The sequence below is a fragment of the Tachypleus tridentatus genome, chromosome 10, assembly GCF_004210375.1.
Source record: "Tachypleus tridentatus isolate NWPU-2018 chromosome 10, ASM421037v1, whole genome shotgun sequence".
NCBI lineage: Eukaryota > Metazoa > Arthropoda > Merostomata > Xiphosura > Limulidae > Tachypleus > Tachypleus tridentatus.
Genome location: NC_134834.1, coordinates 193,761,341 through 193,774,591, shown reverse-complemented (window position 1 = coordinate 193,774,591; position 13,251 = coordinate 193,761,341). Strand labels below are relative to the sequence as shown.

Here is a 13,251-nt window from a genome sequence, read left to right as displayed (position 1 = left end):
GGTCAGAGTACTTGGCATCTTTGGTTTATAAAATATTACAACTTCTGGTAAGAGTCTATATGGTATTACTACTTTCACCATAGTACTGTTAGTTTAGAAGACTAGTGCAAGAGATGCTCTCTTCATTTTAATATCCACAATTGGGTTTTATTTTTTGTGTATTATTTAAAGGTTGAATCATTTATCAATGTGCCAGAATTATTGCATCCAATTTGCAATTACAAAATGTGAATGGGTTTAAACTATCGAGGTCTTTGACTCTTGTATCAATATTTGTAACAAAATGAGTAAGGTATTTCTGAAGCTTCATGAAAGGGTTAACCTTATAATGATTAAGTTTTCTTGGTGTTCAGAATAAAGTTACAATTATTTTAGTACAATTTTAAAGATATTTTTTAAAACTCTTAATTAAAGAGATCCATTTTAAAATATAGTTTTCTCTCCATATGACCACAAGTTCAATTGTCTGCAGGGCTAGAATTTTTTTTATTTTTTAGTGAGAAATTACAAGTGTTTCAATATCAAATTTACAACTCTTATTTTCATGCTATTTATAAATAGAAACCATCATACAACCTAAGTAAATTATGAATTAAAATAAAGCATTAACAAAAATATCTTCAAATTACCACAATTAGTCAAACACCTTATTAAAACTATTTAAAAATTTAAGGCAAATGTAATACAAATTTACTGGATAAACAATATTTCAAATAATTGCTAAAAGCAACAAGTTTTAAAATTTTATTAAAATTTGTACTTACCTTTGGCAAAGAATGAATTATTTGTTGTAGCCTGATATTTGGAGCAATCAACCAAACAAGAAAATTCTGTTACTTGTATATCTTAAATGTTTCTATTATAGTGAAATGTATTCTAGTTTTACTCAACCAAGTAACTTGTATCTATGAAACTGAACTGATATGGTATTAAGAAAATGGCAACTGTTTTTAATTTGTTTATTTCTTCTTTTGTTAAACAGATTTTTAAGCTTTTAAGCCATACAACATGTTACAAAACTGAGGTACCACAACAAATAATAAATCATAAATGATGTTTTGCAAACTGGAAAGGCTAAAATTAAATGAATAAGAAATCACAAAAGAAACAGCACAAATATACAAAAAGCTTTCCTTTTTAAAACATTTTAATCAATTATAAAATAAGTAAATAATTCATACCTTAATATGCTTGAAAGCAGTTTCAAAATTCTATTTCACTGCAATTTGCGAGACTGAGACACAAAACTATCAAAAGGTCAAAATCTTATTTAGTAATAATAATTATGGTACACTAAGGTTAAATTATTGTGAAATTTCCAGAAATTTACTTTAAAAGTTAAATTGAAAACATTAAACCTGAATAATTAATTTAATTGACAACAACTGTTTATCCTTCCTGTATGTGTTCCGGCAAACGGAAACTCGACAAGAACTTAAAAGCAGTACTCTGAAATATCAAACAATACTGGTGACAGTTAGTTGTTTTAACTACACTATAATTTCTATTAGTTCTGTTTTAACCATACGAAACCATTCTTGTAGTTTGTATCTACATAGCGTACTTTCGAGTCCATTCACGAGCTACTTCACCAAACTTCTCTTTGTCAGTTTTGAACACTCTTGCTATTTCAGGTACAAGTGGATCATCTGGATTTGGATCACACAACAGAGAACAAATTGATAATAATACTTTCGATATTGTCAACGCCGGTGACCACTGTGATCTTAATATATCCAGGCATATGCTTCCGTTACTGTTAATATTTGGATGATAAATTCTTGTTGTAAATGCTAACTTAGGTGGCTTAAATGGATAATCGGTCGGAAAATGAATTGTCAAAAAAAAATACACCTCCTTGATATGGACTTTCTGACGGACCCATTATTGTCGCTTGCCAATGAAACAGATCATCGCTCACGGGGCCGGCGGAACACTGGGCAGGAGGGTCCTTTCTTAGATCATCCAGTTCTTTTTTAATTCGTTTTAGTGCCATTTCTAAGTTGCAGTATTTTTTTACTACGACAGTAAATGTTATTATGAAAGTAGAACAAGTGTTAAATACTGAGCACGTAACGTCGCAGAAATCTACACAATTCTACCACTCCTTGTGAACTTGTAGGCTAAAGACAGAGCAACGCCAATCCGGTTATAGTCGAATAAGCCATCAATAACGTCATTGAATATGCCCGTGATCATTGGCTCCCCAGTTAGTGCGTAGTTTACGTTGATTTGTAGCGTTTTAACTTCGGATTGCTTATAAAAAGTTTTTACCTGAGTTTGTTTTCACGTGATTTTATTTTCAAATTGTATTCCGCAAATCAAATTTATATTCGTCCTCACATATTTGTTTGTGTTTTCTTTAGTGAAACATTTAAAACATATCGTACAACGGCAATTACTACAGGGTATTCTTGTCGTTTGGTTCATCACGAAAACTGACACATTTTAATCATTTCACGAACTGTTAATTGTCGAAAGTGAAATCAACCGCAAAAAAATTAAAAATAGCGACCGTATTATACGTATACTAAAATCACATATATAAAGAATGCCATAAACATTGTTAATGACTTTCAATGGTTAGAACCTGTTAAGTACACTAAGAAATATATATATGTACGATTTATATTATTTAATCAAAATAATTGTGTGGAGAGCAGCTTATTTTACCCATCTTCCCATTGGTTGAGCGTTTGGTTCTGTAGTAAAACACGACTTGTCGAAAGCTGAAATTTGTTTTTTATGCATAATTCTGTATTTATTGTAGAATACCAAAATTACAACTGTAGTCGTACCATTTTCTCTCTACTTTTTATATTAATTATCAGCTTGTAACGTCCCAAAATAAAAACAGTGGTAATTAACTGAAAACTCCGAAAATGTAATATATATATATATAACTAATAACTGTGATCTCTCTCACACTGCCTTATTGCCGTTTAAGAATCAATTATCTGCTTTTTTTCTTACTCTAAACTACTTCTGCAATAACTGTAAGGGGAGCCAGGTTAAGATTGAATCCCTTCTTACTTACAGGTACTCAAAAGTCTGAAAATAGTACAAATAAGTTATAGTTATGGCTCTTCCTAGATGCAATGTAATCAAGAGCTGCTTCTTGACGGTACAACACATCTTATAGCACTTGTACATGACCGTACAAATGCCACAGATTATGTGTAGCCGTTCTACTCTCTATATTAATGCTGGTTGGACTATAGTCCAGGTGTGTAAACTTGCTTAAGGTAAGAGTCACATACGATAAACTCAGATTTTGAGAACATGAACAAATATTACACACTCGTTTTTTATTGTTAGATGCATATTTTGTGACATAAATTATATATAAATATTAATAAATACACGTATGTAATAATATTTATTAATGTATGTAGTTTTTAAATTGTTAATTTGTATTTATTTCAGCAACACAAAGTACACATATATATATATGCATCTAATGTTTTCAAAATCCTGGCTGATTATTGTTATAACTACAATGAGGGTATTTAATACGGTAATGAACTACGGAAACATCTAAGAAAAATATGTAAATTTGTATTTCATTAACATTAAATGAGACTGACAAAAATAAAATAGGTAAAACAGATATTTTTAATGATATTTGTCTTAGTAAATATCTAGTCAAAACATGGATGAAAATATGTAAAAACAATAAAATTAGAGTTATTTTAATCAGATACTACCTTACAAAATTTTAGTCTTGTCATAATATTTTTCTGACACAAACAGACATTCACACAATTATCAGGTTATTTACTGCTAGTAGAGGTCTTGTGAGTTTCCATCTTGGTTGCGAGTCGTTGAAATTCCGGCTGATATGTTTTCAAGGCTGTACGAATTAGGTTCGTCGGGTGTTGATGACATTACAGTGTACAGATTTTCACAGCTGTATATTGTACTGAAAATTAAGATGAGTCGCATACTGGTTTTCTTCAGTTCAGGATATTTTATTTCTGGATTTTTGCTTCCAGAACTCAACTGCAGAATGAGATTTATGGATCATCTTTAGACCCAGGTCCTCCTGTAGTTCTATTAATTCAATTTCCACAGCAAATGATTCTGTAATCAGAGGTTGGAGAATTGGATAACCATCATTGATCACATCAATCATGAATGGATTTACAAGAAAGGTGAAGCAAAGCTTCAGCTTCGGCACGTCCTCAAACATGTTTAAGAAATTGTCAATCAATCCTTGCAATTTATCTTTGTATTATTCCAGTTTGTGGTCTTTTACTTCAATTTTAGGGAATGTATTTAAGGATAGAATATTTTTTTTCTTCAAGAAAGTTATAATAGGTTTCAACAGATCCACAAACCTATTTAAGATATTGCTGTTAGAGAGCTACCTCACAATGCAGTAGAAAGAGACATTGCTGGGTTTATCTTCAAGCTCCACTTCTTCAATAAACTTTTGAACTGTCGGTGGACCTTCCCATTTAAGTGTATGAAAATGACAATATCAAAGACAAATTTCATAACGTCTTCATACTTGAAGTATCTGGCTGCCAGGTGTTCATGATGAATAATGAAATGAACAGGGAGAAACTCTGGGAAGCTGGAATCACTTTTCATAAGTGCAATTAATCTTGCATTTTTCCCCACCATTGCAGGTACTCTATCTGTTGCAGCACTGATGAGTTTATCCAGTGGAATATCAACATTTGTTAAGGCTCTGTCAAGCGCATTTTTAATATCAACACTACAAGTTATTTCTTTAAATGTCACTAAGTCCAACATCTCTTCTTTCACAGTTACCTCAGAAGAAACATAACGAATAAATACCACCAGTTGTGGGTTGTCTTGTATATTTGTAGATTCGTCAATGGCTAAGCTGAATGCAAGGGAATTCTTTAAATTATTTTGTATTTTGCCGACAACATCAGCACTGATCTGGGAGATACAGTTCTCAGTAGTCTGGCGTGAAGCTGGTGTTTGTGCTATTAGATGCTAAAGTTTTGTGTTATTCAGATCTAACACTGCAACAACTTCACCTATATTCTTAACAAATTCACCATCATAATATGGGCGTTTAGCACGAGCAATATTCCATGATATAACAAAACTAACTTCAGTCGTTGTATCAACTTCCTCACTGTATGTTGTTAAAAGCGTCTGCTGGCTATTTAGTGAGGATTTTAACACAGTTAACATGTTTTCTGTAATTCTGATTTAGGTGGACAATCAGACGAAAAGTTTTTGTAATTTGTTTCATAGTGGCGTTTCAAGTTACTGACTTTGTAATGACTTGGTAACACATTACAGATAAGCCACAAAGGTTCACCTAACTTATAGGTGAATGCAAAATCTTCCTCCCACTCTGGCTTAAAATTTCTGTTTTCATCTTTATACTTTCACTTATTACAGTTTGATGAGGGCCCAGCATGTAAGCGTGTTAAGGCGTGTGACTCTTAATCTGAGGGTCGCGGGTTCGAATCCCCGTCGCACCAAACATGTTCGCCCTTTCAGCCGTAGAGGCGTTATAATGTGACGGTCAATCCCACTATTCGTTGGTAAAAGAGTAGCCCAAGAGTTGGCGATGGGTGGTGATGACTAGCTGCCTTCCCTCAATTCTTACACTGCAAAATTAGGGACGGCTAGCGCAGATAGCCCTCGAACAGCTTTGTGGGAAATTAAAAAAAAAACAATTTAATGATGCCATCTTCTTTCACACACTTCCAAAAAAATAAAGAGAAAATAAAATGGAAGCTCCAACACGCGCAACGCTAACAAACTCTACAGCGTCCAATATCACACTAATACTCCGCTAATTTCACTGACCGCAACACAGCCACACACGCCACAATCACGCGATCGCGAGCCACGGCCACTAAAACTAACTGTCATCACCGGCTTGTAAGATTATTGATTCTCAGGCACAATTCCTCTGTAATCCTTGCTTGCATAATTACCGATTCTTCAGCACAATTTCTCTATAATTCTTTCTTGTATCATTACTGATTCTCCAACACAATTTCTCTGCAATCCTTGCATATATAATTACTGATCCAGTACATTTCCTCTGTAATCATTTTTTATGATTACTGATCCAGTACAATTACTCTGTAATCATTTCTTGTATGATTACTGATTCTCCGGCACAATCCCTAATTCCTCTGTAATCCTTGTTTGTATGGTTACTGATTCTCTAGCACAATTCCTCTGTAATCCTTCCTTCTATGATTACTGATTCTTCGGCACAATTCCTTTGTAATCTTTGCTTGTACGATTACTGATTCTCTAGTACAATTCCTCTATAATTCTTGCTTGTATCATTACTGATCCAGTACGATTCCTCTGTAATTCTTACTTGAGAAAGTCTATAGTGTCTCTATCTCATCCTACAATGTGCTGGAGAAATTTTACTTCTTGTACAAGATTGAACACTATTTAGGTTTTAATTTCAATTTTGGTTTATTTATCTGTTGAGATACCGTTTAAAGGTTCTCAACTGTAGACTTGGATTTTTGACAAAACACCAAAATACCATTAACTTAGACCAGGCAACTATCACATTGCAGTCTATTCATGTTACGCTGCATTAGTCTCCTGAAAACATCAGAAATGACACCCAGGCTGAATGTCATGATGCAGAATGTATACAAGTCGTCTCTTGTGTAAAAAGAAAGCAGCCTTAGGTTTCCTTTCGTCATCCACCTCGAACCGTCAGATCTAAAGTGTTGAACTGGTGGAAACCTTTTAATGAAATCATACATTCATCTGTTCATGGCACAGGGGGAGACATCAATGAAATTCACTTACCTAAAATCAACACAAAACTTTGACATAACTTTCTCTTTTTTTACACATTCACTACTGAGGATTAGTAAGAACTCTGCAAAGGTTGTACGACTCTATCTTTGAACATCCACTGTATTTGATCACTTTTTACATTCTTAGTGTTCTAGGGAAGCATGTATGGTTATTGCTTTATTAGATGTGCATTACCTGTATCTATGTTGTATTAACTGTATCTATGTTGTGCCAAGCCACTATTTTTAATCCTGACTTTCTCGTCTCACAAATACATCACCATATGCAACCAACAAGTTACTCATTTCTTTTTATTGAATTGGGTGCATATTATTGTCACATTCCTCAGTCAGTGACCTGAGATGTATTAGTAACTTCATTCTTGTTTTCTGATGAGGTGTGGTGGATACAACCCAACTGTTACAGCTAGCATCACTTATTTCCACTTTACTTACTATAAATACAAACATTCCGGTTTAAAGCTGAATAGTCGATCATCTTTAATAGCAAAAACAAACAAACAACAACAACACACACTGGAACTTCATCCTTTATCAGAAAGATGGCGTTTAAGTTAATGTTGTCTGCTTTTTGAAAAGAAAATAATTTATTTTATGTGTGACTTCTATAACTGGTTTGCATAGTACTATGCATTAGGTTTTATCCTTAATATACCACAGAGCACCCGTTATTTATGGAGCTACAATTATTTCCTCTACCACATACGGTTGTGCAATCCACAGTTCCTATACTGAATCTGGCTGACACTAAATGAGGCTCTTATGAAACATCTCTTCAGCAGTTGCATAATAAAGCTAGTGAATAATGCTAATTCTAATGGTGGATAATTCTAAGGATGCCAATAGCAGTTCCAAGGATGGAGATGATTGCTTTTGTTCTGTGAGTGACATATTTTAAACATAACCAGTGACCTAATAATATATAATTTATTGTTATTCAACAATATAAAGCCAGTATTCACTGGTTGGAATGCATACTGGTTTATCATTCTTCTGGTTGCTCCTGTGTGAACTTTTCACTCTTGTTCCCTCAAACTGCACTCAGTCCTGAAATAATTGGTCTGCTCACTAAACTTTTCCATGGAAGAAGCCCACTGAGCTCCTCACGCCAGTGGTCTGACCCATTTTGGAATTCATTAGTTTTCTAGAGCATTTATTACAATATCTAACACTTGCTACAAGTTGTCCCGGACATGCTGAGGTTGGCCAGAACCTAATTAAGGGCCAACGAAGCCTGGAGCTAAGGACTTCCAAAGGGCCTACTCACACTAGTTCATAATACAAAAAACAAATAAAGTAACCACTGAGGCTTTAAATCTAACCATTTATTATCATATTAAAAGTAAATAAGGAAAAGCTGTAATTATTAATGACAACTAATGTGATATCTTTTGGGGTAAATTAGACAATTCAGTTTTAAGTTTTCATTACAGTCATGCACAGATACAACATTTTTTGAAGGAGTAGATTAACACACATGTAAGAATAGTAATATATTTGTGACTTTAAAATATATATTTGTGATTTAACAACCTGAAATGGATATAGCCCTGTTTCAGAGGAAATTCCCTGCTTAAATCAATAGTCAACGTTTAAAGTTAAGGTTTTGGTAATATACGTATTTCAAATTTCCATTTATTATCCTACTAAATGCTTCAATGTTTTAGAGTTGTGCTTGGTGGTTTTAGATAAGGTGATGATAAATCTTCAAAGTAACATAATTTTTATGTACTCACGAAACTTAATGTCTGAATAAGGATACTTTTGAAACAATGGCCACAGTTATTTTGATGTTTATCACATACACAAAAGTGCATACAGCAACTTTGAAAAACATATTTTTAATAAAATAAATTGCATAGAAATACTATTTTATCAATACTAAATATATATTTCATTTCAAACAAATATGATGCAGTAAAGCCAACAATCATTCATCTTCTGCTTTATTTTGGTTTATATTTTGGTCTGAATAAATACATGAAGTAAAACAGTTCAACATAGAATCTGAAAGAGTAACATGTTTTATAGTACTTTCCGTTAAATGAAAGATGGTTTGGTTTGGTTTGAATTTCGCACAAAGCTACTCGACAGCTATCTGCGCTAGTTAGTTAGTTAGTTATCACCATTAGATTCCATCTAGGAACATAGGGCCGCAATCGCTTGCAGATTCTTCAATAAGTATTTAAGTGAGCACACTGCACCGAGCCGTCCCTAATTTAGCAGTGTAAGACTAGAGGAAAGGCAGCTAGTCATCACCACCCACCGCCAACTCTTGGGCTACTCTTTTACCAACGAATAGTGGGATTGACCGTCACATTATAACGCCCCCACGACTAGGAGGGCGAGCATGTTTGGCGCGACGCGGGCGCGAACCCGCGACCCTCGGATTACGAGTCGCACGCCTTACGCGCTTGGCCATGCCAGGCCCCTACCATAGTTACACTCACATGAAATTCAGTGCCCTAAAAGTTACATAGTTTACATACATTTCTAACTAAAACAGAAATGGCTTAAAATTATTTCCATACGTGGTTAAACAAAGTCCCAACAGCGAGATTTGAAGAAAATGACGCTCAACTGTCCAAATTATTATTTTGCCTTTCCAGTCTATTATACCCTGTTGCTGTCAGTTCAATGATATCTATACCTTTTATTGGTTACGAAAAACACAATATCAAACAGCAGAGAAAGCTTATGAGATTTTGAAAGCAGGATGCTCAGTGAAAGGCATTTGACCATTACTCTATTGCTTGTAACTTCGTAAAACAAGAACTTTTATCGGATGTGTGCGTGTGTGTGTGTGTTTTTTCTTATAACAAATCCACATCGGGCGATCTGCTGAGCCCACCGAGGGGAATCGAACCCCTGATTTTAGCATTGTAAATTCGTAGACATACCGCTATTCTAGCGGGGGGCCTTTTATCGATGGAAAATTATTTCTAAATATAACAACGTAATGTTTAGGGACAAAAAGAGACCTGTTGGTCCATCTTGGTTGTCCCATCCTCTAAACTAAAGTAAAAAAATAAGAAAATTAAAAAACAAACTAAAATATAAAACTAGCCCTAATCATTCATATATCTATCTAGTTTTAAACACACTCAGATTTACTTCCTACACAACATCGAAGACAACCCATTCCTTAGACTAACCACCCTACTAGAAAAATAAAACTGTCTTCGCTGAAGACGGCTTCTACCTTTCATAAATTTATATTTTTGTCCCCTTGTCCTACAATTCTCGCTGTTAAGTATGAAAAATGTTGATACATTAGTATTATCAATTCATTTTATAATCTTAAACACTTCAATCAGATCCCATCTAACTCTTCTCTTTTCAAGAGAAAACTACTTTACGGATGTTAATCTCTTCTCATATGATGGCCCGGTAAGGCGTGCGACTCGTAATCCGAGGGTCGCGGGTTTGCATCCCCGTCGCGCCAAACATGCTCACCCTCCCAGCCGTGGGGGCGTTATAATGTTACAGTCAATCCCACTATTCGTTGGTAAAAGAGTAGCCCAAGAGTTGGCGGTGGGTGGTGATGACTAGCAGCCTTCCCTCTAGTCTTACACTGCTAAATTAGGGACGGCTAGCGCAGATAGCCCTCGAGTAGCTTTGCGCGAAATTCAAAAACAAACAAACAATCCTCATATGATAACCCCTTAATTTCAGGTATCATTCCAGTGACCATCCTCTGAGCTCTTTCCAACAGTTTAATGCTTTTACTAAGGTAAGAAACCCAAGACAAAACATAATACTCCAAATGTATCCTAACCAGTGACCTCTTTAGGCTTGTATTAAATATTTGTGTAAACACAACCTAAAATCATGTGTGCCCTACTACTAGCAGCACCACACTGCTTCAGAGGCTGGCCAACCCTTACACTAAAAACCCTTTCTTTCAGAACACTGTTAAGGTTATTCCCACCTAAATTATACTTGTAATTCAAATTATAAGTCAAATACAATATTTTGCATTTATTATAATTAAATCCCATATTCCATTTATTTACCCAACTTACTAAATCATCTAAATCCTTTTGTAAATCAGCAGCATCCTCTTTGCAGTCAGCAAAACCCAAGACCTTGATATAATCAGCAAATTTAAATAATTTATTGACCATTCCTTCACCTATGTCATTTATATAAATAAAAAAGAGTAATGGTCCTGAGACTGAGTCCTGAGGTAGCACCACTTGTAACATTAATCAAGTTTGACTGAATTACAGTTTATAATAACTCTGCTTTGTTTCATCAAGCCACTCTTTATCTAATTAGTTAACTTGTCCTCCACACCTATAGAGACAAGTTTCTTTACAAGTCTTTTATGTGGCACTTCGTCAAATTATTTCTGAGAATCCAGATACACAAAATCTACACCCTTATTCTCATCTACAAATACAGTAACATTTTCAAAGCACGTGAAACCATATTAACTATCTGATAAAATTTTAAACTTTGTTCAATGACTTTGCAAAGTAATTTTTATCAGACTTTCCAAAACGTTTCTCCTAACTTTTGTAAGACTAGAACGCCTATAATTACTGGAATATCTTCTGTTACCTCCGTTGAAGATAAGAGTGACATTAGCTAATTTCCAATCTGTTGGTACTTGTCCACTATTCAAGGACTTATAAAAATTGTGGTAAATGGCTCACATATCCAATCCTTGACCCTCTTTAAAACCCTAGAAGAAATATTATCTGGCTCAGGAGCTGTACCATTCTTTAAAATTCCCAATTTTATTTTAACAAAACTCAAAATTTCTGCAGTTGTCTTAGTCAATTGTTTACATCTATCAATTACTCAACTGAAGAAAAACAGAACTTATACACTAAATTTCACTGTGCATAATGACAGGTTTACCTGCTAGCAGTAAATGGCTTGTTTTTATACTTATTTAATTAACGGACAAAACATCATTAATTGGCATTTTTAAAAATAGACAATTTTGAAGAACCTGTCCATTCAAATGAATAAATGAGTCCGTTCACCAGTCCATTCAAATGGATAAACGAGTTCGTTCGCCAGTCCATTCAAATGGATAAATGAGTCCGTTCACCAGTCCATTCAAATGGATAAATGAGTCCGTTCACCAGTCCATTCAAATGGATAAATGAGTCCGTTCACCAATCCATTCAAATGGATAAATGAGTTCGTTCACCAGTTCATTCAAATGGATAAATGAGTCCGTTCACCAGTCCATTCAAATGGATAAATGAGTCCGTTCACCAGTTCATTCAAATGGATAAATGAGTCCGTTCACCAGTCCATTCAATATCATAACAGATTCCTGTTTCCTGCTAATCTAAAAGTGTGGTCACACGAATAAGAGTGCATGACCAAAACAATCATTTTTCTGACACCTCTTGGAGATGCTGATAATAGCTCACAGCACCTCTACAGCTTGGCTCTACTTTAAGTATCGAATTTCCTTACAGAGGAAAAATGACGTAACGGAATTTACACAACGAGTTGTTTATAAATTTTAATAACGATTATTTTTGCAGATTTTATAAAATCCAAAAACGGCAAAAATATAATGCATATTGAGCACATTTCGCGTCAAAAGAGGCAGAGTTTGAGCCTCCGAAACCCCCTTCCTGTATCCACTACCAACAGACACATATTCAAAGACGCGATGCAGCTGTAGTGTGCATCAGATATATCGTCATTTTCGTGTCACTACAGTTTTAGTCGCTCAGTACTGTTCTATTTAAGAGACGGTTTCAAATTGTGTATATGTCTCAGTAACGTTTTTTTCTGTAATAAATCTAGCCTTGTCACAAATGACTATAATCTCATGTGTTTTCAGATTTTTTTTTTAAATGCTGAATGTATTACTATTATGGAAATTCATATATTTTCTAATGAGCGTCCTTTTTAATTATTTTGCTGCTTAGCCAAAATCATTTGCTCTGCATCCTTTGTTGCTCGTCAAACTAAGTGAAGTTCATCTGCTGGTAATCCACCATTTCACAAACAAAACAGGTACTTCAATCCTCCCATTCAGAAGAATGTACAGATTGTGTTAATATTAGCATTAATCAATACACGTTACCTATGGGTGGGCCTAGACAGCCTTGCCCTTTTACAGGATACTAATGCGGTTGCATTGTAGTGTTAAAGCATGTGGTTTGTTGGTTAATCTCACTGTAACTCTAGCTAGACATGGTGGAGATATCTAATGAGGTTGATCTGGCTGAAGTGAAGTTACTACAACTGTTATTGTAAGCATTTTCTTCTCCAATGACTAGCCAAAAGTTTCTTCTTCGTACCAAGCCAAAACTGAAAATCCTCTGTCCTGGTGTGGATGACTCTCCCATTCAGGTAATGACTTATGGCTTTACTTGGAAATCTCTCAATGAACTTGTCCACAAATATAGCTTCTTCATCTACTTTTGAAACTGACAAAGGTCATCTGTGTGAGCAGCCAGACACGTGGCTCTAGTGC

At 34.7% G+C, this 13,251-nt stretch overlaps 1 pseudogene; it reads right to left on the bottom strand.

Annotated features, from left to right (window-relative positions):
• Window positions 1-942: 942 nt before the first annotated feature.
• On the bottom strand, window positions 943-2,271 carry LOC143227879 (ubiquitin-conjugating enzyme E2-17 kDa pseudogene; annotated as a pseudogene).
• Window positions 2,272-13,251: the final 10,980 nt, after the last annotated feature.